Source organism: Canis lupus, chromosome 23 (genome assembly GCF_048164855.1).
Source record: "Canis lupus baileyi chromosome 23, mCanLup2.hap1, whole genome shotgun sequence".
NCBI lineage: Eukaryota > Metazoa > Chordata > Mammalia > Carnivora > Canidae > Canis > Canis lupus.
The window spans coordinates 37726341-37754062 of NC_132860.1; the positions used below are offsets into that span (position 1 = coordinate 37726341).

Genomic DNA, 27722 nt, shown 5'->3' on the forward strand with positions numbered 1-27722 from the left:
AGATAAGAGAAATCCTTAACCTACAAGGGAAAACCTATATTGCTAACTAGAGATTTCTCAACACAAATTTGGCAAGTCAGAAAGGAGTGGCATGACATATTCAAAGTGCTGAATGAGGAAAATGTGCAGCCAAGAATACTCTATCTAGCAAGGTTATCATTTGGAATATAAGGAGAAATAAAAAGTTTCCTGGACAAAAAAAAAACAAAGGGGTTCATGATCACTACACCAGTCCTACAAGAAACAGTAAAGAGGACTCTTTGAGTGCAAAGGAGAGAACAAAAATGACAAAGAAAGGATCAAAGAAAATCTCCAGAAACAATGACAAAACAAATAATAAAATGGTAATAAATACATATCTACCAATAATTATTTTGAATGTAAATGGACTAAATACTCCAATCAAAAGACACAGGGTGTCAGAATGGATTTTAAAAAAAAAAGTCTATATGCTACCCACAAGAGATTCATTTTAGATCCAAAGATCCCTGCAGATTGAAAGTGAGGGCATGTTTATCATGCAAACATATATTAAAAGACAGAGTAGCAATATTTACCAGACAAACTAGTTTGTTCTTTTATTGCTTTAGTCCTGTTTTGGTATCAGGATAGTACTGGCCTCATGGAATGATTTTGAATGTGTTACTTCTCTTCCATTATTTATAAGATTCTGAAAGATTGTCATCATTTTTTTTTACATGTTTGGTGTGTTTTGCCAATGAAACCATGTGATTTTAGACTTTTCTTGCTGAGAAATTTTTGATTCTTAAATATTTCAGCTTTAGCTCTTGTTACTTACCGGTCTAAGATAAGACTTCCTACTTCTTGGATTCAAGATTCATGATTCATTCTTGGTAACTTGTGCATTTTTAGGAATAATCTGGATTTTTTTCTAAGTTATCTGATTTGTTAGTATATAACTGTTTATAGTAATAACACTATGTATTTCTGTGATTATCTGTTATACTGTTTCCTCTTCCATTTATCATTGGCTCTTGAGTCTTTCATTTTCCTTGGTTAATATTAATAATTTTATTTATTATCCTTAGAAAAACTGGTCACTACTTTCAATGTCATGTTATTGTTGATTCTAGTCTCTATTTTATTTATTTCTGAACTTTCTTTCTTATTTCTTTCCTCTACTAAATTTCAGTTAAGTTTCTTCTTCTTCTGGTTCCTTGTGGTGTGATGTTGTTTATTTAAACTTATTTTCTTAATACAAGAATTTATAGAATAAATTTCATTCCAACATCTGCTTTTGCGGCCCCCCAAAGGTTATGTAATGTTGTGTTTTCTTTTTCTTTTGTTTTGAGTATACTTTGATTTTCCATTTGATTTCTTATTGGGCCCATTCTTTGTGCAGTAGTGTGTTTAATATTTACATATTAAATATTTAATATTTACACTGTAAAAAATTTTTAAAAATAAAATCTAAGTAAAAATTTGAGCTATACTGATGTTCATTTATTTGGGCTTGAAGTGGTCAGAATTGCAAATTTGCAAAATATAGTGATATTTCAATATCAAGATATCTGGTACTGTCTCCCACCAGGTGGGAGCAATATTGAAGTTGAGATATTACCTTGAAATCTCAAAGGTTTTTCAACCTTTGAGATATTAACTTGAAACCTCAAAGTGGCATAATTATGGGGCAGAGTAGATAGCAGGATAGTAGATAGCAGGAAAGAAGAGGAATGAGTAAAAATCATAGATGATGCAATAAATAAGGAAGAAAAAATATTTCTTCTTCCTGTGCCTATATACTACTTGAAACCAATGCCTCTGACATGCAAAGATCAAAGGAGATACAGTTGGAGATTTGGACAGAATGAATGGAATGAATTCAGCTCTGTCTTTATAGAGGGCTTCCGCATCACATTCATGTGAAAAATACAAACTCTGCTTTTCCAGAGGGAAAAAAAAAGAACAAACAGAAACAAGACCAAACAGGTAGACCAGAACATATTTTATTTTTCAACAAATTTTGATAAGTGTTTTCCCTGTGTCAGAGACTATGCAAGACACAGAGGATACAGTGATAAAATAAAGCATGGTCTTCACCTACTTGGAATTTAAAGTCTTATGGGAAAAACAAAAATAATCAAATACTTATGCAAATAAATAAAATTGTAGTTAGTGCAATGAAGAAAAGATAAAACAGCACAACTAGGAAATACAGCCTCTTTTGGTCTATCAGGAAAGGCTTCCCTGTTCCCAGATGAGAGCCGAACAATGATTATCAGTTACCAATGTAAAGGATAGCAGGATGGGGAGAGTGAATACAGAAGAATTATATTTCAGGCAGGGGAAACATCAATACAAAGGCTCTGAGGGAGGAAAGCACGTAGTTTGTTTGAGGACTTGAAAGAAGGCCAATGATCTAACAGCAAGTTAGAAGAATATGGAGATAAAAGCTGCAGAAGTAGGAGCTACAAGTTGGTCTTCACTATGAAATTATGTAAAGCTATTGAAAGAGTTCAGTGTTAATCCTTTATTCTAACTAAATACCACTGAACAAACAATATCCCACTTTTTCCACTTTTAAATTATAGATACTACGAAGAATTGACAAGGATTACCATTCACAAAACTTCTAAAATAAATCACAGGAGCCCCATGTGAGGAGGTTGAGAGGATCATAGCATTGAAGGAAAATTAATGATACAGTTTTGTGCTTTAAAAATATTTGTTCCTTTAGTATGTAGCAGGCTCAGGATTAGAAAAAAAATGAGTGAAGGAGAATTCAAGAATCTGCTCTCAAGGATTTCATGGGCTGGTGGTAAAGACAGGCTCTTATCTGAAGAAAATATTGGGATTGCAAAAATAGTGGTATGTAGTAGATGCTATGAAAATATAGTCTCTTCTCCCTCTTCCTCTTTCTGCTGCAGGGGAGGATTACACATTTATGAGGCTCTCATTCACTTCCCAGTATTTCTTTTTTTTAATATTTTATTTATTCATGAGAGAGAGAGAGAGAGAGAGAGAGGCAGAGACACAGGCAGAGGGAGAAGCAGGTTCCATGCCAGAAGCCCGGAGCAGTACTTGATCCCAGGACTCCAGGATCATGCCCTGGACCAAAGGCAGGCGCCAAACTGCCGAGCCACCCAGGGATCCCCAACTTCCCAGTATTTCTAGAGACTCAACAAAGAATCAAGTAAATAAACAATAGTGAAAAGACGAGTTCATTTGAATGATTCATCAATACCTTGCCAGTTTCTTTAAATGTATAGTTTAACATCATATGAACTAAGCCAGCATGTTGGCATCCCTAAATGATCACTGACTCATAAAACTCATTCTTCCCATGCTAAATGGAGTCACACACACACACACACACACACACACACAACACACACACAATTAAGCACCAGAAGCCCAATAGATCTGTGATATAAATAGTTCACAATGCCAAAAACTAGGAAAAGTATGGAAGTACATTCTGGATATACTGGAATAATAACAGACATCAGGCAGCCTTACCTTGGCCAGGTTTTCACTTTCACCATCTCTGAGCTGATAAAGTGTTTCCTAAAAGGCTTTGTAACTTATTCTTCATTAAAATACAAGAACAGAGAAAAGAGGAATAAATATGAAGTCAACTGGACTAGAAAAAATTAGGGAAGGAAGAATTTTGGCAGAATGCAAATGGAAGAGAAATTTCTAAGAAAATAATTTCAAGAGTCAGAGGTGAGGGGAGACCATAAGAAAATGTCAAAGTTGAACACTGTTGCAATATCTTTACCTTCCACCTCACTACCTTCCCCCTTCCCTCCCACTCCCATCACCATTTGGGTAACCCTCTCAATCCTTTTGCCAATTAAGCACACAGTTGAGGTTAAGAATTCATGACAACTTCAGATTCCAGATATTAAAGTTTATCACATTATGCAAATGATTACATAATCATTTACCACTGTTTATTTTACCCACAAATAAAGCCAGCATGAACAAAAGCAATACAAGCTAATCTCCACTATTCTATAGAGGGTAGCAAGTTATTTTGAACAAGGAACATCTGAAATGACTAATTACATTTTAATTTTTAAATAAAAATGTATTTTTTAAATGATTCTATCTGTAACTTTATATAACTCTATTTCAGGATAATGCACAGCTAAGCAATTCCTTTAAGCCCAAAATAAAACCATATAATATGTTCTTTCTCAATAGTCCCAAACCACAAAACTTATAACCTTAAACCTTAACGAGTAATGAAAAAAAATCAAGAATGTCTTAAAATCTTTCCTTTTACCAAAATGAAGTTGGAAATAGCAATTTCAGACCCATATGAAACTGTTAATATTCAAATTTAACAATAGTAAACTTGAAGCATATTTTTATGGGCTATTAACTTTATGAAATGTTCTAATAAATGCTTCCTTCATTGTGATTTTCTTCACTGCTTTATAATAGTACAAATATTTATTCAATAATTCTGGGACTGTTGCTATATGAATGTTTTTATTAGGGCTACAAGATACACTCTATTTAAATACTATCCTCTGAATCTCTAACAAAGGCCTTTTAAGGTGCAGTTTCAGCAATTTGTATTAAATTATGAAGCTCATGTTGTAAGAAGATACCATCTGTAAACTGCTGTAGAGAAGAGAAATGGAACACAGTATCTGAGTGGCTAGAAAATTTTTAAAGAAAAACAACCAGCCTGCCAGAGGAGTTCACTGAGGAACCATCCATAGAGAAAGTGCAATGAGGATTAAGTAACATTCAACACAGTTCAACACTATTTGCATTCTCTAGCTCTTAAAGTACTAGGGTTTTAAAATATATGTCTTTAATGACCTCAACTGCAGCTTGAAATCTAGAGAGTTTACACTATCAATTTTGTTTGTCTGTAAGTAGTTGCAATTTTAAATTATTCCTAAGTCAAAGTTCATAGCTTGATAATATTAGTTGTGAAACAAACAAAAAAGGCATCATTTTGGGGTATTCAATCATGTTTAATTCCTTCATATCAGGAGAAACCCATGAGACTGATGTGGGTACAAAAAGTCCTTAAACCATGTCAGAACATGACAAGAGCTCCTCATGTATTTTGCAGATGCCTGAACAAAGAAGCTGTGTATTACCAAAACATGCTACCTTACAGAGTGCCTCCTTAACATCATCCTGCAAACATCTTACCATATGCTATAACCAAAACATCTATGAAAGAGCCCAAAGAATGAAGATTTGTAGGATCATGGCTATTGTTTGGGGATAGAAAAGTCCTCAGAATTCATATAGTCTAGCTGCCACGTTTTACAGATAACAAAGCTGAAGCTCAGAGAAATTAAATGGCTTACCTAAATTTCCAGAACCTGTAAGTACCAAAGCTAGGCTGAAAATTTAGGTCCATCTTACTATGGGTTCAGCATTTTTACTTTGGTATGACACAGCCTCTCAATTAAAAAAAAGACATTTATTCATGTAATAAAAATTTATTGAGAAGCACAGGGATTATAGCAGTGAACGAAAAATAATAGATGGGAAAAAAATCATAGAATTCCTATTCTAATGGATCTCACGTTCAAGTATTAGCAGAAAAACAAAAATTACACAAAAAATACATGATATATGTCAAGTGGTGATAAACACTCTGGAGAAAAATTGAGAAAAGGGATAAAGAGTAAAGAAAAACATTGTTTTATATCAAGTAGCCAGTAGTGAGGTGAAACTTAGGCAGACACTTTAAGAAAGTAATGAAGATACCCAAAAAAAAAAAAAAGAAAGTGATGAAGAAAACCATGTTCTTATCCATGAAAAAAGTATTCCAGGGAAAGATAACAGAAAGTAAAAATATATATATATATCTTAAGGTAGAAATGTGCTATGCATTTTCAAGAATCAGAAAAAAAAAAAAAAAAAAGCCAGAGGGGCCAGAGCAGAGTGAACAAAGGTGAATTCTGATAGAAGATGATGTTGAAAACATAGTGTGGGGTATATTATTTAGGACTTTGGCTTTTTTTTTTTTTTTTTTTCAGAGAAAGGGAAGTCACGAAGGTCTTAAGTAGATAAATACCATGATTTAACTCCATTTTAGTGTCCTTCTGGCCACTATGTGTAGAGCAGGAAGCTTTTGAACACTCGAGGCAAGAGATGATAGTGGCTTAAATTAGGGGAATAATAGGTCAAAAGAAATTGTTGGATATATTTTGAAATCAAGAGATTTTGCTGATATAATAAATGAAAGCTATGAGGGAAAAAAATCAGGTTCTTTTTTAGCCTAAGCAATTGAAAAAAATTGAATTGCTATTTATTAAGATGGAGAGGATAGTAGGAGTAGTCTTGGAGCACAGCCTAAAGAGTTCAGTATGGCATGTGGTAAATTTGAGATGTTTTTTAGATATCCTATGGTAAATATCAGGTAGTATTTGGTTTTGTAAGTCTAGGGTTCAAAGAAAAAGTCATGGCTAGAGATAGAAATTTAGAAGTTGGAATTATCTAAATTAAGCTATGGAACCGAACAAAATAATCTAAGGAATATAGACAGAAAAGATGAAGAATGGAGGACAAGGAGAAATGATTTGTAAGTAATTGAAAGATGGTATGCCTGGAGAAGGAAAACAATAAGACAGGAAGTAAATTTTTTCCTTTGTTCTACTTTACTCAAATTCTTATACACAAACTTCTACTTTCACCTGGTAGTTCTCAGTAACATAGAAGGGATTATTGCTACCTTCTATGTATAATGAGTATTATTACTACACTCAAAACAAAATACTTCCACATGCAAGAATGATAAAACATATGTTATTTACCTAAGATATGATACCTGTCTGTTTATAATCTAGTACATATGTAAGATTTAAAAATATACACAAGAACAAAAATAAACTCATAAAGATGGCAGTCACTTCACTTTGTTCCTGCTTGCAGATTCAGTTTTCTAAAGATGTGAATCTGATTTTTTTAATGTTACCATGGCCTAGGGATATGAGGCACAGGTTTCAACAAGGAGGCCACAAATTGTTTTCCTGAGAACACTAATCTTCCCAAATATGTTAATAGATGCCCATTAAAAAAGAGTTTCCTAGTCAAAAAAAAAATTTAGTAATGCTTAATATACATACCTCTTGGAGAATAATAACACATATTCACTTTTAAAGATTCTGAAAACAATAAAATTTTTAATTTTACTGAATCCACCATTTCATAGGTATATTTAATCGTGAATCCATTTTCTCATCTACCACCTACTAAGATCATATATGATCTCTAGGCTTTAAGAAATATTAGCTTCAAAAAAAAAAGAAAAAAAAAAGAAATATTAGCTTCAATTATAGTCATGATTTGCCTAGTATGACATTGAAACTTTTATTCAGATCCTGTCTTAAAATTCATAAATAAATAAAGGGCAAAAATATAGCTCTTTACTGGATCAACTGAACAAAACTTGAGTAGTTGAGTAGGATTAGAAAAGAAGTCCTAAAGGCTAGGACACTTAAGTGAATAAGATATACTAGCCTAAACTATTATCATCTGAAACTTAATTTATCCTGGATTCTTTTTCCAAATGTAATTAAAATATATCTGTCATTCTGAATCCTTCTCTTGGAGATATTTCAACTTTGATCTCATGTACACATCTCTTGGTAATGATTCTAAAGTTATTCATTAGAGTTACCTGAGTGCTTATTACAAAAGGTAATCTCCTGGGATCAACACCAAAGTTATTAAATTCTTGGGTTTAAGATTCAAGATTTTGAATTTTTAGCAAATACTCCAGATGATTCAGGAAATCCTGTCTCTAGAACTTTAGCCTCTGCATCAAAAACATTGTTTCACGTGTTTACAGTTTCTCTAAGTCCATTTGTTTCTGCTAATTAAACTCAATAAAGAGAAAGTCTAGGTTAGCCATTCTGGAGGCTTTATACTAAGAAGATAGAATATTTTTTTCCCCTAATATTTTGGCTTTTTCTTACTTTTTGCCATCCTTAAAGAATATTTTTCTACTTTCTAAAAAAAGAGTTATAAGTTTTTCCTCCACATAATATTCAGCCCCTAGCTATGACACTAATAACTTAGGTTGCCTTTATCAACCAAATTCCCAACTAGTCTCTGTCACAAATACTTGCTGAAAACAGTGTGAAACTCGTCCACACAGGACATTCTGTGCCCCTCTTTTTACTATACTGTTTCACCCTGCCATTTTAACTTACTATGTTAGTATAAAATACACAAACTAATTAGAAGAATATGGAAGAACTGCATTAGCAATAAAATAAATCTGGGCAACTAAGTTATTTTGAAATCACTAAAGGAAATTGCTATTTCTTTTCTCAAGATTTGACTATGAACCAAGTAAAACTTATTTTCTAATTCAATTTCTAATTCCTCCAGTAACATGTAGGATTACTAATAAGAATAATTCATAGAAAACAATAATGACAATGGCTCAACCACAAGTGCTAATCATTTGTTTGAAAAATTTGTACTTGGGGGATCCCTGGGTGGCGCAGCGGTTTGGCGCCTGCCTTTGGCCCAGGGCGCGATCCTGGAGACCTGGGATCGAATCCCACGTCGGGCTCCCGGTGCATGGAGCTTGCATCTCCCTCTGCCTATGTCTCTGCCTCTCTCTCTCTCTCTGTGACTATCATAAATAAAATTAAATTAAATTAAAATTAAAAAAAAAAAAGAAAAGAAAAATTTGTACTTGGTAAATTGTACCTGTTAGAAACAATGGCACCAAAGGAAAGCTCACAACTGAAGATATAAGCTCACCACCACGAAAACTCCTTCTATAGCTCCCTCTTTGCATCCTGCATCTGTCTTCCTAGTGATTTCTTGGCTGCCTTTGTTCCCAGCAAAGGCACAAAGGTGGATGGCTAGGGATTAAATTTTATATAACCCTGGTGCTAGGATTTTTTTTTCTCTTTTTACTCATAGTGTTTAAACAATAGCAACTATATAACAGAAAAGTAAACAATATATAATTTCAAATAAACACCTATTTTCATATTTTATAAAATATAAGTAATAGAATGTATGTGTACAAAATATAAGAAAGTAATATTTAATATGTATATCTATAATGATAAAGTAACAGCATACATATATAAATATGTATTATATAAAAATATATATAACATATTGTTGTGTTAAAGTAATAATACATATATATGTAAAAAAAAAAAATTTGTATGTAGTATAGTGTCTCCTCGGGTGGCTCTCTAAAAAGTTGGTCTCAGGCTCCAGGGTGGCTCAGTCAGTTGTTAATCACCCCCCTTTGGCTCAAGTGGGATCAAGCTCCTGCTGAGCAAGGAGCCTGCTTCTCCCTCTCCTGCTCCCCTTGCTTGTGTGCATGCTCTCTCTCTGTCTCTCTCTGTCTCTCTGTCTCTGTCTCTCTCTTCTCCTCTCTCTGTCAATAAATAAAATCTTTTTAAAAATTAAAAAAATAAAAGTTGCTCTCCCTTACATACTTTTTCATAATATGAAATTTTTAATTACTACTCTCTACTTTTCTGTCAATAAATTTTTACTTCCTCTGATATAGTATATGTTCAAAATGCCCTAATTGTCCCAAAAATGTCCTCTGAACTGCTTTGTACAAATCAACACAGCACCCAGGTCCACATACTACTTTTGGTTATAATGTCTGCTAAGCATTCTTGTAATCCAGCATGACTTTGATCCCCTTCATTTTTTTCATGAGACAGGTCTGCTGAGGAGACCAAACTCATAATCCTGCATCCAAACTCCTGGATTTATCTGATTGCTACTATGGGGTGGCACTGAGCTTGATTCCTCTCTCTATATATCTGTTTCTCTCTCTCTCTAAACTAGATGGCAAATTTCCAATGTTCAAGACTGGGACCTCTTCATTTTTATATCCTCAGAAACAAACCAGGCCTGATCCAGACCATGGTCAAATTTATCATTTTTGTTCTTGTTTTTGTTTTTAATAAAACGTATTGAATTGGCCAGTGGAAGGTCAGTTTTTTCTAATAGGAAGACCTGGCATTTGTTTCAGATAACTATGGTCTAAAACATTCTCTCTCTCTGCTCTTTCTGTCTCTGTCTGTCTCTCTGTCTCTCTCTTGTACACACACACACACACACACACACACACACCCCAAAAAGGAAAAACAACAACCACTAGGAAATACCATGTGAAACTATAAAAACAGAATGATGGTATATAGTTTCTGAGGTAGGAGGGAACTTAATACAGCAGTGAGGAAAATCTACTGAAGGAGAATGATAACGAGAGTGATTACATAGTGTAAGTGTTGCTATTAGGAAAGAAACAGGGAGTGTTTCTACAGCAAATGTGCATTGAACATAAACATTTCTGGAAATCATGCATCATTCTGGCAGAGGAAATTAAGATACAGATACAGAATGGAAATGATAAGCCAATCTATTGCTTATTTGAAAAAGCTGTTATGAAGAAAGTTACCCCAAAAAATAATAATAGCAGTACCCTATGTTTACAAATAAAGCTTGCAGACAAGTAAGCACTGAAAATAAGTATCCTAAATACTAATTCCAGCTCTCCAACCATTATATTATTTTCAGTAAAGCATTTTACTTCTCTCTGCCTGTCCTCTGTCTATAAAGTATGGAGGATACTTTGCTATTGCCTGAAGTAGCAATACTGGCTTCCTTAATCTGATCAAACTTCATCTTTCCTGGTAGACAATGGAAGGAGGACTTTCTTGTGGTATCTTTCTGTTAGACCCCAACTCTTAACTCCTGATATTTGTCTTTTCTATAAAACTTTCTCAGGTGACTCCTGAAGATGGTCCCTACCTACATCACCAACTCAAAAATGATGGACTTGGTTTCATTACAGAAGTTGGTGAGTTTCTTTAGAGTCAAATTACAGACAAAGGCAGAAGCAAAGCTCAAAACAAGAAGATGTGGGAATTTTGCTTCCTCTTAAAGTAATTATAACATATAATCTATTCCCTTTGGACAATGATGAGATAAAACCTATGAGTACTTCTATTCAGTATAAACTGTTTCTACTGTAATTTCTTCCATTTACTCTCTTTATGATATGTGTTATTGTTTATTCCAACAAGACATTGTGCAAACTACAGAGATTTATCATTTTGATTGTGTTTTCATAATTTTTCAATTGCCTTCCATTTACTCTATTATGAATCCTACAAATATATTGTATATCTTGATTGATTTTTTTATTTTTATTCAATACTGATGAGTCAGATTTCCCTTAAACATATTGTATGTTTTTCTACTCCTGCTTACTGTTTTTTAACTGTTAAAGAATTTAAGTCTTAGAGAACATTTTTTAAAAATTGAAGGTAACAATGCATGCTATACACTGTTCTAAACATGATAATAAAGTATAAGACAAATACATGATTTAAAACCAAAAGAACAAACAGTAATGAAAAAGACTGTACTTAAATACAAATTCAATATAGTCATTTCTTTGTTCTAGGAAGTGGGCTGCAAATCCATTGTCTTCCATTATATCAAGAGGAAAGCAGCACCCACAGAGTTGAAGTACCAAAGGCACATACCCTATAAATGCTTTACAGATCAGTTTGGATGATAACACTGTAGAAAGAGACTATTTCAAATCATCATGCAGTGTTCTTTTTATTCTAGTTATATATCATTCTAAATACTGACAAGATTCTCAGAAGCTTCTTAAGAGTGATTCTTTAGGAAAAAAAAAACATTTACAGTAATCACCGGGCTTTGTAGAAGTTCTGGCATGTTAAAGGTCTTGGTGACCATTAGGGTACAGTATTGCTTACCATCCCAAAGGGAGATTCTCCACAATTCAAAATAACAAGCAGATACACAGGGTGTTACCTGAGAGAGACTTCAAAGAGAAAGGAAATTCACATGTTTTGTAACTAGTGTTAGAAGTCAAGTTGTACATATGTTTCACATATTTTTTCAATTTCACCATAACCTTCTTTGAGAAAATTGAGACATAAAGGTAATTTTCCGAGGATCTTACAGCTAGAAGAAATAGAACCAGGATTCAAACCAAGTCTATATGATAAAGCTATGCTCCCTTCACAGGTCATGATGGATTTGCTATAGCAAACTCTTATTCCCATAAAATACTACAACTGGTCTGCCTAAGAAGCAGCAATTACTCCTCTTCCATCCTCTTTCTGCTTACCTGAAATTCTTACCTCCACTAGCCTGATGATAGGATCAGAAGACAAAAGCTTTAGAAAGAAGGACACTGAGATTTATTACCCTAAAGGGCAAAGATTGCTTGCCTTTGTGGTGCCTTCTCCACAGCAAAAGTTAATTGGTCACACATTGTAAACTGATGCTTTAAAAAAATATTTAATTTGGTTTATATGATTGCAGAGATAAGATTTATTGGGACTGCAGTAAGATACCAAAAAAAAGTAAGGGACATCACAAAGAGAACAAATGGGTGTGAGGCATCCATTTCTTAATAGGCTGGAGGAAGAAAGTAGACAGTAAATGGAGAAGTCAAGCTGAAGGGCAGGAATTTGTAGGAAGGTGGTGAAGACATGAGAACAGGGCTCAGAAAATATGGCAACTCTGACCAAGAAGATTTTACAGAAGTGGAGAAAATGACCATAGAAGTGCCACTAGAAGGAAATTGTTTTTTTTTTTTTTAAGATTTTATTTATTTATTCATAGAGACAGAGAGAGAGGCAGAGACACAGGCAGAGGGAGAAGCAGGCATCATACAGAGAGCCTGACATGGGACTCGATCCAGGGTCTCCAGGATCACGCTCTGGGCTGCAGGCGGCGCTAAACCGCTGCGCCACTGGGGCTGCCCAGGAAATTGTTTTTAATAAAATAACCTCCACACATAAAAAAAGGATTTCAAATCATCACTGCTCACCCCAAAATGGCCATTCCTAAAATCAAAGAAACAATGTAGGTGTATTTGTAAATTATTTACATACTCTGCCACTAATGGTTTTTTCCATCAGTGGTGTGGTATAGTAAGAAGCAATGTGAATTTATGATCAGGAGGCTGTATCAAGGCATTTGACTGTCCAACTAGTATTTTAATTTCAACATGTCCAAAACTGGAGGTATCTTTTCCTCTCCTCTAAGACTTCCCCATAATAGCAACCTACGCCTTCTAAACTTTCCATCTCTTGGAGACAAAATGACCATTCTTGCGTAACCCAAGCCAGAAATGTAGGCGTCATTACAGACCCTTATCTTGCATTTATATCCAGTCAATCACTATGCTCTTTCAAATTCTATCTCTAAGCATCTCTCCAGTCTTTCCCTCATCTACATCCCCATTGATACAACTTAATTTAAGGTCTCATTATTTTTCCTTTGAATTATTATAATGCTTCCACACTGCTGACAGTGTTGTTTCTAACATGCAAATCTGATCCATTTACTTCCCTGCTTAAAATCCTTTAGTCACTCACCATCCCTTTCAAAATAAAATTACAACTTCTGAATATAATATACAAGGTCCTCCATTATCTAGTTTCTACTTTGCAATTCAGCCTCATCTCTGACCACAAAGATCCAACTACAATGCAGTCACACCAAATTATTTGGGCCCAGTATATTGTCCCTTATCCATATCCCTTTACTTTAAATGTCATACCAACTCCAACTTATCCTTTCTGCTCAGCCTTTACAATTTATATCCCTTAAGTAATAGCTGTGCTTAGTTTATCATACACTAATCTTCTCAAAATACAACTAATATGTATTTGTGAATAAATGAATGATTGAAAAATCTGAAACGAGGTCCTAATTTTTCTCATTTATGAATCCCAAATCATTTATGTATCTAATAGCAAATGGAGAGAGTCTCAATTTCCTCAGGTGAAAATAACGGCCAAAAGTTAAGATCCATCCCACGGTTAAAATAATTACATGCACATGTGACACAGTAAAGAACTTTAGGGGGCAGTATTACTTTCCTGTGTGACTATTTTCAGAAATCCTTGGAAAAGATTCCTTGAGAATCCCTTTAACCAATCCTCAATCTCAGTCCCTACTCCAAACAATCCAATTCTGTTATCTTGGGAGCTTCTTTCATGTGTATCATGTGATTATTACTGCCTTAACATAACTTGTCATGTCAATTTCTACCCAACCTAAACATGGAAAGTAATGCTAGACAGCAATTTCAACAAAATGGAGAAAGCCGCTAAATGGAGAAAGCCGCTACAACCATCTTCAATGTACGGTATGCTAACTTCTTCCCTCTGGGAAGATAACCAGGCCCTTCTAGAATAAGAAGACTTAGAAAATTAGGGACCTGGGAAACTTAGCTAACAGGAATATTAGAAAATATGGCGCTGTTTGTTGCTCTAACAACAATGCATTTTCTGCAAAAAGCTCTTAGCTTTTGATTCTCCCTAAGCCTTTCTCTCAAACTTGGGTCATCTTTTCTAATACAAGAACTGCTTTCTTCAAAGTTTAGTATAACCACCATCATTTATTTTTTTCAAATACCAATGTTATACATCAAGTTCTTTAGAAACAGAACCCAAGATGAGAATGAGTATGCATGCAATTTATTGAGGAAGTTGTTTCAGTGGGAGAGTCAAAGAAATAACACATTATGCAAGAACATGTTAGATTCAGGTGAAGGCCCATTAAATTCCTATCAATCCCACAGCTGATGGGAGCAGTGCTTCAAATTGAAGCTGCTTGGGTGTGGTTGAAGGGTAATGGTCCTGAGAAGGTTGCAAATGTGAGACATAAGCCTGCTGAACTTGCATCAGATGTGAAATGGGCACACCAAACAAACTGTTTAAAAGAACTCCCTGATGATCTGTATGGAGCACCAATAGCCAGACACTTTTTATCTCTGATTGTACTTCATCAGATTTTCAACATCTTTATGTATCTAATACAACATCTTTATGTATCTAATATCAAAAAATATTGGCTAATAATGATCAAACAATAATCAATCAGGTTTCAACTACTAAATAAATAAATAAAACCCCTTAACTAAGTTTTAGTTTATGTAAATAAAAATAGTTTCTACTAGATCTAACTAGATAGCATAATCAAATAATATTTCAGTTTAAATGATATTTCTAATACACATGAGTGAATACAACAATGTCCATAATAAAGGATGTCTTATTTTTCTATCGTCCTCTATACCTGAAAAGTTAAATGTTCCCCATAATGTATTTCCATTTATTTCTACATAAATTAATATGATATATGGGTTTCCTAAAAGAGCTTCAGTCATGGAAATATAAAACAAATTCTAAACTCTGATAAACTGAAAAGGAAAAGAGGAATTTAAATGAATCTGAAATCATGATTTGTACTTAAGATAAAGCTTGCTGCTGCACCTAAGGGTTTAAATAAGCACATTTCTACCCTAGAATGAACTTACAATTTCTATTCACAGTTCTCCTGTATTTACAGTTACATTGAAAATATATCTTCTTTATTGCCAAATTTGAAACAGCTTTAAAAAAATAGATTAAGATAACAAAATACTCTGTGACTCTTTTGGCTCATAAATAAATGTATTTTAAAAATTATTGCACTCATTTGCAACCTCTATGCCCAAAAATACAAATTAAAGGGACTATTAATTTAAATAACGCCTCAAGGAAAGGTGGTATCAAGACATTCACCAGAGTTTCAGCTGATGGATAAATAAAAGCTTAAAGGTTTATTGCTCTGATAATTGCTTGAATTGTGGAAAGGGAAGAAGTAAATCAGAATCTGGTTGTCGTTATTAAGCATATAACTAGTAAATTTAATTTTAGATATATAAAAATTTTGAATTCTACTCTCTCACCTATCCACTATCAATTTTCAGAATCTATTATGGGCCTGGCATATACTGGTAGCTCACTACATTTTTGTTTAACCAATGTTGTAAAAAACAAGTATCTTTTGGAACACACTATACACAGGATTATGCTAGTCTTCTAGGAACCTGTGCACTTGCTAGAGACAAGAGGGGCAGTATACACACATATGCACATAGTATCAAGTTTGCAATTATATGTAATCAAATGCTATATTAAGTAAGTCATATTTTAAGAGTTCAAGTTAAAAGAAATGAGCTCACATGCTAGAAAAGGTGAGAAGACCTTCACAAAAAGGAGAAGACATGAGATCGAGCCCTGGGTTGGGCTCCATGTTCAGCAGGAAGTCTACTTGAGATTCTCTCTCCTTCTGTCTCTGCACTCCCTCCCAACTCGTGCTCTCTTCTCAAAATAAATAAATAGGGCTGTCCGGGTGGCTCGGCAGTTCAGTGCCACCTTCAACCCAGAGCCTGATTTTGGATACCCAGGATCGAGTCCTGTGTCAGGCTCCCTGTGTGGAGCCTGCTCCTCCCTCTGCCTGTGTCTCTGCCTCTCTCTCTGTCTCTCCCTCTCTCATGAATGAATGAATGAATGAATGAATGAATGAATGAATAAATAAATAAATAAATAAATAAATAAATAAATAAAATCTTTTTAAAAAAAATAAAAAAGAATGGGACTTGAGTTGCAACGCAAAGAGTAAGGTAGATTTGTAATGAGGAAGAGAAATGATATGGGCATTCCATGAGAACTCATGACTATGGCATACCGACTAGAATAGTCATGCAGACTACCTGCCTCATTGCTACAAAAGTGATGTTTGTAAAGAACAAACATCTACCTCCTTGGACCCACCTTTCATTTTCCATTCCCATTACTCCTGTATTTCCCCTAATCCAACAAGATTTTTTGCACATGTCCCCTCACCATCCTTAAGCAATATATGCTACTTGGAATGCCTGTGCTCTCACCAAATCCTAGCTTTAGGGCCTCCTTGAGACTACCTTCTAAGACTTAAGCTAAATATCTCTCATTAGTGAGGCCTCTTCTTACCTCCCGATATGGAATTCTCCCCAATTGGTCCCACATTATTCTGACAGAACTTACAGCACATATCCTATGTTTACATCTTGTCTGTCATTCCAAGCATCTCAAAGAAAAGGATATTATCCATTTTTGAATCTTTAACAATTGGACATATAACAAGGATTTTATAGATATTTGGTAAACAAAGAAAAAATGGGAAGGAAGTGAAAGTAAGAGGGAAAGGAGGGAAGCCAGATAAAATACAGAAGAGGATTTTTACTAGGGAAAGAAAAAAATACAAAGGCACATATTATAGGGAACTACAAATGCCAGGCTTAGAAGGTTGGGCTATTTTAAGGTTCTGCATCAAAGATATGGAATAAAAAGGGGGGGGGGAGTAAGAAGGTAGCAATGCACTGTGTGAATTGTAGGGGAAAAACACAGATGGAGAGTGAGAGAGGAGGCTGATGCAGTTGAATTTTAAAGGCTTATATAAACCCCATAAACCACTGGACTATGGTCAAATTAATTATATTGCTTGTGAGCTGAACTCTAGTTTAAAGAGTCAATGGTACTTCTGTGAGGAAATAAGACATGCATTTAATATCACTCGTTTCAAAAGTAAGACACTACCAATCAGTTTTACAAAACGCATAAATTCACAAAGACAAAGAGAGTGGGAAATAGAGCAACAGATACAAAATTATAGATGCCGGAAAGCAACTCAGATAAACAGTGACTGACCTACAAGACCTAACAAAAGGACAAAGTAAAGAAACAATCCAACTTAACTTTACAAAACTTCCAAAAGTATCAAAAATTGCCAGCACTAGGTACTTCTTGAAATAAGGGTAGATATAAGTAGAAATAGGAAAATCTATCCAGGAAGTAATTAAGAAACTTAGATTCCCCACACTGAGTATCAGATGACTATCTTTCCCCCAGCAAAAAAAAATGGAGATTTCTTCTCTGCATGGAAGATACAGGTTTCTGGACTAGGCGACACAGATAAACGTGAGAGGAAGATCCCACAAAGTAAAATATGGAAATTAAATAAACATTGTATACTTCAGTCTTCTTGCCCAACTTAACTACTAAAATGCTAGACAAGAAAAATATTGGAAAGTCCTCTACACAGTTTCATCAGCTTCAAAAAATAATCAGAAGACACTGACACTGGAGTTTCTTCAATTAAACAACTCAGCTAAATCACCTTACTGTGAAGCCCATGATTGGCAAGTCCCAGTCAAGGTCTCTACCCAGGTTTTAATGCCCCAAATTTAAATACGAGCAAACAATCAAAGATCACTAAACATCTGACAAATGCTTCTAAAAGATAGAGTATAAAATAAACTCAAACTTGGATGAAGCGGGGATAGGATATGGAAAAGAAAACTTCAAAAACTAATAATTAGTAGCCTCAGATGAGGAAATATTTCATTAATAAAGATGATACAAATTTAGTTCAAAGAACAAAAAAGATCTAAAACATGATGGAAAAAATGACAAGCTGAGTAGAAAGATCATAAGATAAAGTGAGAAAACCACTCAAAAATTAGAGCAAAAGACAGAGATGGACTATAGAGAGAAAACTCAAGGAAATCAGATGACCCATCCAGCAGGTCCAATATCTGGGTAATAGTATTTCTAGAAAGGTAAATCAGAGAAAATATATGAAAATAGATCATTTACAAAATAATTGAAGGCACTTTTCCAAAGGCATGTGTTTCCAGACTTAAAGACCTCATCAAATGTTCAGGCAATGGATAAATATCCATACCAAAGAACATCCTCAAAAAGTCTAGAATATTGATGACAAAGTAATATCTTACAAGCTTCCTGGAGGAAAACTGAAAGACTTCGGGAGAGATAGGTCACATACAAAGAATCAGAAATGATGACACTGAATACAACAACAATATTTGAATATAGCAACAGTAGGAAATACCTTCATATTTCCAAGGAAAAGTACTTTCAAGTCTATAATTTTAGATCCAGCCAAACTATTAAGCAAGTGTGGAGTCATTTTCAGACAAAAGAATCTTAGAAATTTATCTCATGTGAATCTCTTTTAAGAAGCTACTAGAGGGGTGCCTAAACTACAGTTTAGCATTCAACTCTTGATTTCAGCTCAGGTCATAATCTCCTGGTTCTGGGATTAAACCCTGTGTTGGGCTCCATGCTCAGTAGGAGTCTGCTTGAAAGTCTCTTCCTCTCCCTCTCCACTCCCCCCACACCACTTGTGTGCTCTCTCTCTCTCTCTCTCTCTCTAAAAAATAAATAAATAAATAAATCTTTTGAAAAGTTACTGGATGATCCACCAAATATAAGAATAAACTAATAAGGAAGAAGAGGTAATATATAGAAAATAAGAGCCCAACCCAAGAGATAGGTAAAGGTAATCCCCAAGATGATGGTTAAGAAAGATCCCAGGAAGAGATCTGTACAAGGATAAAGAACAAGTAGTCTACATTGGAACAGATTAGAAAGCTACTGAGATTTCACCAAGCAGATAAAATTGATAGAATATCTGATGATCCTGAATGTATTGAGATAAATTTCACATTGTCAGAGACTTTAAAATTAAACTAGTACTTGGTACATAAAACAATAAGTGAAAAAATCAAGTATTAATAACAGGGAAAAGAAAAACATCACTGGGAATATTAAGAATAATGGAATAGGGGTGCCTGGGTGGCACAAAGTATGTGACTTGATCTCAGGGTTGTAAATTCAAGCCCCAAGTTGGGTATAGAGATTACATAAAATAAAATCTTTTTTGAAAAAAAGAGTAATCAGATTATACTACATAGTTTAGCTGTGTACAAGGTTTACATAGTTGCATTACTCACATACATACAGACACACACACACACAGTAACACACACACACACACTATTGATCTAACCAAACTTATATCCTTATTCATAATTAGACAGAAAGAAAAAGAAGTACATATGTTTGGGGTCAGGGGGAGAGTTCCTATCAAAGACCAATATCTCCATGTTTCAGCATAGGATGTTAATAGACAATCCTTTTAAAACACACAAAAAGGGGTGCCTGGGTGGCTCAGTGTTTGAACTTCTACCTTTGGCTCAGGTCATGATCCCAGGGTCCTGGGATCGAGTCCCACATTGGGCTCCCCACAGGGAGCCTGCTTCTCCCTCTGCCTATGTCTCTGTCTCTCTGTGTCTCTCATGAATAAATAAGTAAAATCATAAAAATAAATAAATATCACACACAAAAAATAATAGGTAGATGTCTAAGTATGTTACTGAGTGATAAAGAGACATACAAAAATTAAAAGAATCAAGTATAAAAATTGAAACTGGCTACTCCTGTGGAGCAAGAGATAGCAAGAAGGACCACAAGATTGCTGAAGACCTGCACTTGCAGAAATATCTGAATCATTAAACTACACACATTATAATTCAGAATTTATAAGTAAAAAATAAATTTAAAATGATTGACAGAAATAACTATATACCTAAATCCATAACAAAAAATTCTTTGTGCCTTGTAACTTAAAAAACTAAATCATAATAATCATTATTTCACTTACAGGAACCAGAGGTCTGCCTGCTTAGGTGCTCTCTTTTTATTCCTTTTTTACTTTTCTCGTCTGCCCACTATCCTAATAAGCCTAAAAACTGAAGAGGAAAGAAAAGTGATTCCCAACTTTTAATCCTTTACTATCAGAACTTTGAGGCCAAAGCAACCTCATGTCTGAGAAAATTATTCCAAGACATAGAGTAAAAACATATATAAATTAAAACTAACTTGATTTAAAGTGTTTACTAATTTCTATATATCAACCACATTAATCAGATATTACATATTTATTTGTATACGTAATTGCTGAAAACTCAGATATATGAAGGCCACGCTCCTACATGAAGAGAATAAAAGGGAATTCTACAAATCTCCACAGCATCCCCTTCTCATTAAAGTCTCATTTCTTTTTTCTTGTTCCATAGGGGCATTCCATGTCTCTAGCTTTTATAATTCCTAGGCTTCTACCTCATGGAGGCACTAATACATTTTGCTTTCATGAGAGCCATATGCCAGGTTCATTATCTGCTTTGGTCCTAATTACTCCAAAGGTTGAATACTATCTTGGTCTTTGGCTATTGACATGCTGGCACTTTGTGTAGTAACTACTAAATCATTCCCAGGAGCCAAATTTGGTTCATAGTCACCATTTCCATGTCTGTCGGTCTCTCTCTCTCCCACCCACACATGCACATCCACACACGCACACACTTGTGAATATTCATTTCTCAGATGATTTTAGCTAGTCTCTCCCACATTTCACAGATGTCTTGGAACAAAGGCCACCACAAAACTGAGAAATAATTAACTCCTGTTCATTCCTTTTACAAATGAGAAAAACAAACAGATGAAATTTTTTGCCTAAGGATTATAACTCAGAGCTTTAGACTCTCAGTCTAGAAATTTAAATCATGCTACCTATTTGGTTTTTTGCACAGAGATTTTGAGAACATGTTTTCTGCCCATAATCCACCATTAAACAAGACTTTTTAATATTATTCATGAAATTTTTGCCTATGTATGCAACATATACCAAACATTTCAGTACTCAAAGTACAGGAGATACTAAGTAAACACTGATTAAATGGGAAAATGACTATTTATTGAGTTTCTATTACATGAAAAGTATTCTAAGCAATGAAGATTTGATCAATGTTCTATTGAAATTACAATCCACTATATAGAAAATGATTATTCAATTTAAAACATTTTGGAATCAGATGGAAATTATTTTGAATTTTTGCTTTATATTTTTCTTTACTATTTTGTATTCCTTTTTCAAAAATATCTTTGAGAAGTGATGGCCAAATATAACACTTGTGAATTTAATATATTAAAGAATATTAATTCAGTTCCTTTCTAAATTTTGAATAGTTGGTTCCTCATGTTCGAAAGAAATAACTGGGGAAGCCCGGGTGGCTCAGCAGTTTAGCACCACCTTCAGCCCAGGGCGTGATCCTGGAGTTCTGGGATCGAGTCCCGCGTCGGGCTCCCTGCATGGAACCTGCTTCTCCCTCTGCCTGTGTCTCTGCCTCTCTCTCTCTCTCTCTTTCTCTCTCTCTCTCTCTCTGTGTCTCGTGAATAAATAAATTAAATCTTTAAAAAAATAAATAACTGGTTTAATCAGCTTTAAATTATACTAGGTTTCTCAAAACAGCTTTGTTACTGATGCAATAAAAATAGCTTTTCTCCTGGGAGATGCTGATGAGATTTATGTGTTTAACTATAAAGGAAAAGCTGTACTTCTGTTTGAAGCATGTGCTTTAAAGATTAAAAAAAAAAATCTTATTTTTATTTTTTCCTTTTAATGAAATGTTTATGAAACTTTCTAGATAATATGATATTAACTCTTCCCATGGCCCAACCAAGGTAGTAGTAGCATAAAAATCTCCCACATGTCTTGTTACTATGGCCCTCTTTGCTGTCCAATAATAAGAGTATCACCTCCATGTTAAATGACTTGGGTTTCTCTAAAAACAAAATTGTTAATAAGCTAGCTAATGAGACTATACTTTCTTATCATATATCGGCTTTTTACTGATCTGCATTTGAGAAGCTGGGCTATGGCTCATCTTGCAAAAATCACCAAACACCCACCAGAATGTAATAGTTTGGGCTCTTTAGAACCAGACACAGATATGAAAGAATCTAAATTTCATTATAAACTTGCCTGAGCTATCCACTTAGTCATAGCAAAGCCATTCATACTGCAAAAAAGTTGTAAGAAAAAGAGGTAGGACATGCACAGACTCCACATTGGATGCTTTTCCCTGGGAAACTATGGTGTAAATATATAGAGTTCTCTTTGTCTTTGTCTGCTGTAGCTCATCGTAATTCCAAATTCTTTTTTTGCTCTTGTTTATACAATGCCCTTGCTGAATAGTTGTTCCCCTTTGGAAGCATTTTTTCCATTAACACAGTATGATACTTTATAGTTTGAGTTGCTTCAAACTGTGGAGTAACAGAATTTGTCCTTTTTTTAACATACTGATGAAGAAGGGAATCATACTTGATACTGATAGATAAGAATTCAAGAAGAGAATATAAGCTCCCAGAGAACAAAGAAATATTTTTGGAAGTATTATGAGACAGAGGCACAATTTGGTAAGTCTGAAGTAGACTTATTATAGTGAGCCATTCAGAACAAGAGAATCACAAATTGTTTATTCATGACCAAAAAATGATGTGAATTTCTATGGGGGCAATTTATTCCTTGAGCATGTCCTAGTACTCAATCAATAATGTCGAACTTTTTGAAATATTTACAAAAGAGATAGTATTCTTTCTTCTGTGTCCATGAGCTCCTGGAGGGCAGGAATCATGTCTATAGTGCCCCCCCTTAACTGTGGGGGATACATTCCATGACCCCCAGTGGATGCATGTAACTGCAGGTAGTATCAAACCCCATATATACTACATGCTTTTTCCTATACACACATATCTATGATAGAGTTTAGTTTATAAATTAGGAACAGGAACTATATCCTAGTTTATAAATTAGGATAACAGGAATGTTAACTATCTTATTAACAATAATAATAATGTAGAACAATTATAACAATATACTGTAATAAAAGTTATGTGAATGTGGTCTCTCTCTATCAAAGTATCTTATTATTCCATATTCACTGTTATTTTGGAGATGATAAAATGCCTACTTAATGAGATGAAGTGAGGTGAATGGCATAGTCTTGTGACATATTGTTAAGCTACTACCGACCTTCTAAGAGAAGTCTGAAGGAGGATCATCTGCTCCTGGACCGCAGTTGACTGGGGGTAACTGAAACCATGTAAAGTAAAACCACAAATAAAGGGGGATTGCTGTATTATGTACTATAGAGCGCCCTACATCTACAGCAATGTCTAGCATATGGTGGCCCCTAAATAAAAATTAACCGCATGCATTTTCATTTATTAAGGTACTCGAAATTTTTTTGAAAACAAAAGTACATATATCTTCATCTTGTCCAGTAAAATTTCTTTCTCTCTCTCTTCCCATTCCTGAACAGTGTGCTTCCAGAATGTGGTTAGGGACTTAGAAAATAGGATCTTTTGCTGGAAAACTCAGTTACATTTTAACCTAAGTTTAAAATTCATAAGTATAGGGCAGCCCCAGTGGCCCAGCGGTTTAGCGCCACCTTCAGCCTGGGGTGTGATCCTGGAGATCCGGAATTGAGTCCCACGTCAGGCTCCCTGCATAGAGCCAGCTTCTCCCTCTGTCTGTGTCTCTGCCTCTCTCTCTCTCTGTCCGTCGTGAATAAATAAAATATTAAAAACATAAAACATAAAAAATAAAATTCATAAGTATAATATTTAGCAATCTGTAGAACTTAATTAGGTCTCAGTCTCCTGTGAAAAATGGTACCTAATACATACTCAATAACTTGTAACTGTTAGTATTATTTGATGATGTTTTTAACTGACGGGTGGGGAGACAAGTTGTGGAATGGCCTGTGTTTCCTTTTTCCTAAGAATTCTCACAAAAATGCAAGGTTTGAGAGTAACTTTTTGCCCTACTTTCCATATCCCCTCCCTTCTAGTTGGAAGCAGCACTGTTGTAATTGTTTTTATTCTTATCTATAACTACACCTCTTCCAATCTAATTTACTGACTTCCTCTTTCCCTGATACTCTTAAACAGTCAATAATGGCTAAGTCATTATTCAGCCAAAGGCTCTCTTTCTTGTCAGGATTTGAGGGCTACATAGCTACTATACGTGCCATCCTTACTATATACCACATATTGTTCTTTTTTTTTTTTTCTGTTCTGATTTTTTTTAATTTATTTTTTATTGGTGTTCAATTTACTAACATACAGAATAACCCCCAGTGCCCGTCACCCATTCACTCCCACCCCCCGCCCTCCTCCCCTTCTACCACCCCTAGTTCGTTTCCCAGAGTTAGCAGTCTTTACGTTCTGTCTCCCTTTCTGATATTTCCCACACATTTCTTCTCCCTTCCCTTCTATTCCCTTTCACTATTATTTATATTCCCCAAATGAATGAGAACATATAATGTTTGTCCTTCTCCGACTGACTTACTTCACTCAGCATAATACCCTCCAGTTCCATCCACGTTGAAGCAAATGGTGGGTATTTGTCATTTCTAATAGCTGAGTAATATTCCATTGTATACATAAACCACATCTTCTTTATCCATTCATCTTTCGTTGGACACCGAGGCTCCTTCCACAGTTCGGCTATCGTGGCCATTGCTGCTATAAACATCGGGGTGCAGGGTCCCAGCGTTTCATTGCATTTGTATCTTTGGGGTAAATCCCCAACAGTGCAATTGCTGGGTCGTAGGGCAGCTCTATTTTTAACTCTTTGAGGAACCTCCACACAGTTTTCCACATATTGTTCTAAAGATTATTTCATTTGATCCTCACAACAACCCCAGGAGGTAAGTATTATTACCACCACCAATTTAACAAGATACTGAGGCACAGAAAGAACCATGGTTCAAAAGCTAGCAAAGTGGGGTGTTAGGATTCTACTGAACAGTCTAGCTCAAAATGTTATCTATCTTCTTAGCTACTATACAAAAGTTTACCTCCAAGAACTTAGAAATAAAGGAAAAGATCAGCCTCTGAGTATTAAATTCTACGATGAAGATGAATGAATCAAAAAGAGATATGAAAAATCATCTGAAAAAAGAAGAAAGGAATGAGGGAGGAAGTAACTTCTAGACCACGGCAATTGACTATAATTTTTTTTCAACCATCAGAATAAAGTCATTAGCTAAAGAAATATTCTAAAAAGGAATATTTTACACAAGTAAAATTTCACACAAGTAAATACTGGCCACTACCAATTTTTACTTTGCTTAGATGATCTTCATATGACATAATGGATGTATCAAGCTATTTGAGGCTAATGCCATTAGATATTTATCTCCTTTCAGGAGTCAGCAGAATATAATGGGTAAGACTTTGATCTTTGGAGTATAACTGCTTCGATCTGGATACCAGTTTTACCACATATGACCCATATGACTGACTATGCTATCTATGTAACCTTAACTTTCCTCCATACAACATGGAAATAATGATGGTATGTACATAAGGGTGTTGTAAGAATCAGTAAATGTAATCATATATTAATGTCTATATTAAATTGTTTAACATATGTAAAGCACTTTGGATGGTGCTTTGACAAATAATAAGCACTCCATAAGCCTTATAATCTTATTTTCTCATGCCTCTAAGGACTTCAAACTTTATCCTAAAATCATAGGGAGCCAATAAGGGTTTCTAAAGAAGGGAATAATGTGATTGGATTTTTGTTTTACAAAAACTATTCAAGTGACCGGATAACTGAAATGTAGGGGGTTATCAGACTAAATTAATGAAAATCTTAGGTAATATTTTAAAGAAAATAAGTTGTTTATTATTTTCATATATGTATAACTGAAAAGGTTAACAATTATAAATAGATTTTTAATAAACATACTAGAATTATTTGAAATTAGCATATAGTTTACAATTTTTTTCAGATCATTTGAATAAAACAGTTTTCTAGTGGTTAGCTAAACATTACCTCTCTGATGGAAACTTTAGCCTGGCTCTGTATGAACTTCCTATACCAAAAACATCTCTAAAGCCAAAGTAAATATGGCTTTATTGTTTGTAGTCATCTAGTTCTGAGAATTTTGACAGATAGCCACAGCTCCCTCACTGTGTTTGCCCTCTTTCTACCAGGTTTCCCATTTGGCTTTTATTTTTTTGTTTGTTTCAAGTTTTTATTTAAATTCCAGGTTTAACTTATAGTGTATTATTGGTTTCAGGAGTAGAATCTGGTGATTCATTATTTACATATCATACCCAATGCTCATCACAACAAATGCCCTCCTAAATACCCATCACCCATCTGGCCCATTCCCCTGCCCACCTCCCCTCCAGCAACCTTCAGTTGGGTCTCTATAGTTAGGGAGCCAAACCATAAAACAGACTCTTCTCTTTCCCCCCATATTCATCTGTTTTGTTTCTCAAATTCCATATATGAGTGAAATCATGTGGTATTGATTTTTTTTCACTGACTCATTTCACTTAACACAATACACTCCAGCTCCATTCACATTGTTGTAAATGGCAATATTTCATTCTTTTTGATGGCTGAGTAATATTCCATTATATACACACAAATATACATACCATATCTTCTTTATCCACTCAACAGTTGATGGACATTTGGGCTCTTTACATAATTTGATTATTGTTGATCACACTGCTATAAGCATCAGGGTACATGTGTTTCTTCAAATCAGTATTTGTACATCCTTTGGTTAAATGCCTAGTAGTGTAATTGTTGGGTAGTTCTATTTAAAACTCTTTGAGAAACCTCCATACTGTTTTCCAAAGTGGCTGCACCAGATTGCATTCCCAGTAACAGTGTAAGAGAGTTCCCATTTCTCTGCACCCTCACCAATATCTGTTATTTCCTGGGTTGTTAATTTTAGCCATTCTGACAGCTGTGAGGAGGTATCTCATTGTAGTTTTGATTTCTATTTCTCTGATGATGAATGATGTTGAGCATCTTTTCAAGTATCTGTTAGCCATCTGGATGTCTTCTTTGGAAAAATGCTTACTCACATCGTCTGCCCATTTCTTACCTGGACTATTCAGGTTTTGGCTTTTAATTTAAGTAATATCTTCTACAGGCAGTCTTCACACTGACCCTTTCTTCCTCTCTAATTTTCTATAGTCTTCAGATTCTGGGCTATTCACTTATTTACTCACTTATTTACTCACTCAGATGACAAATAAATGAATACTAACTATACTCCAAGACTAAACATTATCACAATATTCAAAGCAAGAGACAATGAGATGCGGAACCAGGACAGTGAAAGGGATAATATGTTCAAGTCTTCAAGGAAAAGGTTGTAGGATCAGAGCAGTACA

General features: G+C 34.7%; 1 protein-coding gene and 1 long non-coding RNA gene across 14 annotated transcripts in view; one reads left to right on the forward strand and one right to left on the reverse strand.

The window, feature by feature from the left end:
* Positions 1 to 27722, reverse strand: part of DLG2 (discs large MAGUK scaffold protein 2) — a 1975849-nt gene that overhangs the window by 1741456 nt on the left and 206671 nt on the right. The gene's annotated exons all lie outside the window — the stretch shown is intronic.
* Positions 22692 to 27722, forward strand: part of LOC140615099 (uncharacterized) — a 47473-nt gene continuing 42442 nt past the window's right edge. The window contains exon 1 of the long non-coding RNA XR_012015776.1: positions 22692 to 22925. This is a non-coding gene — a long non-coding RNA (uncharacterized lncRNA). The remainder of the gene's footprint in view (positions 22926 to 27722) is intronic.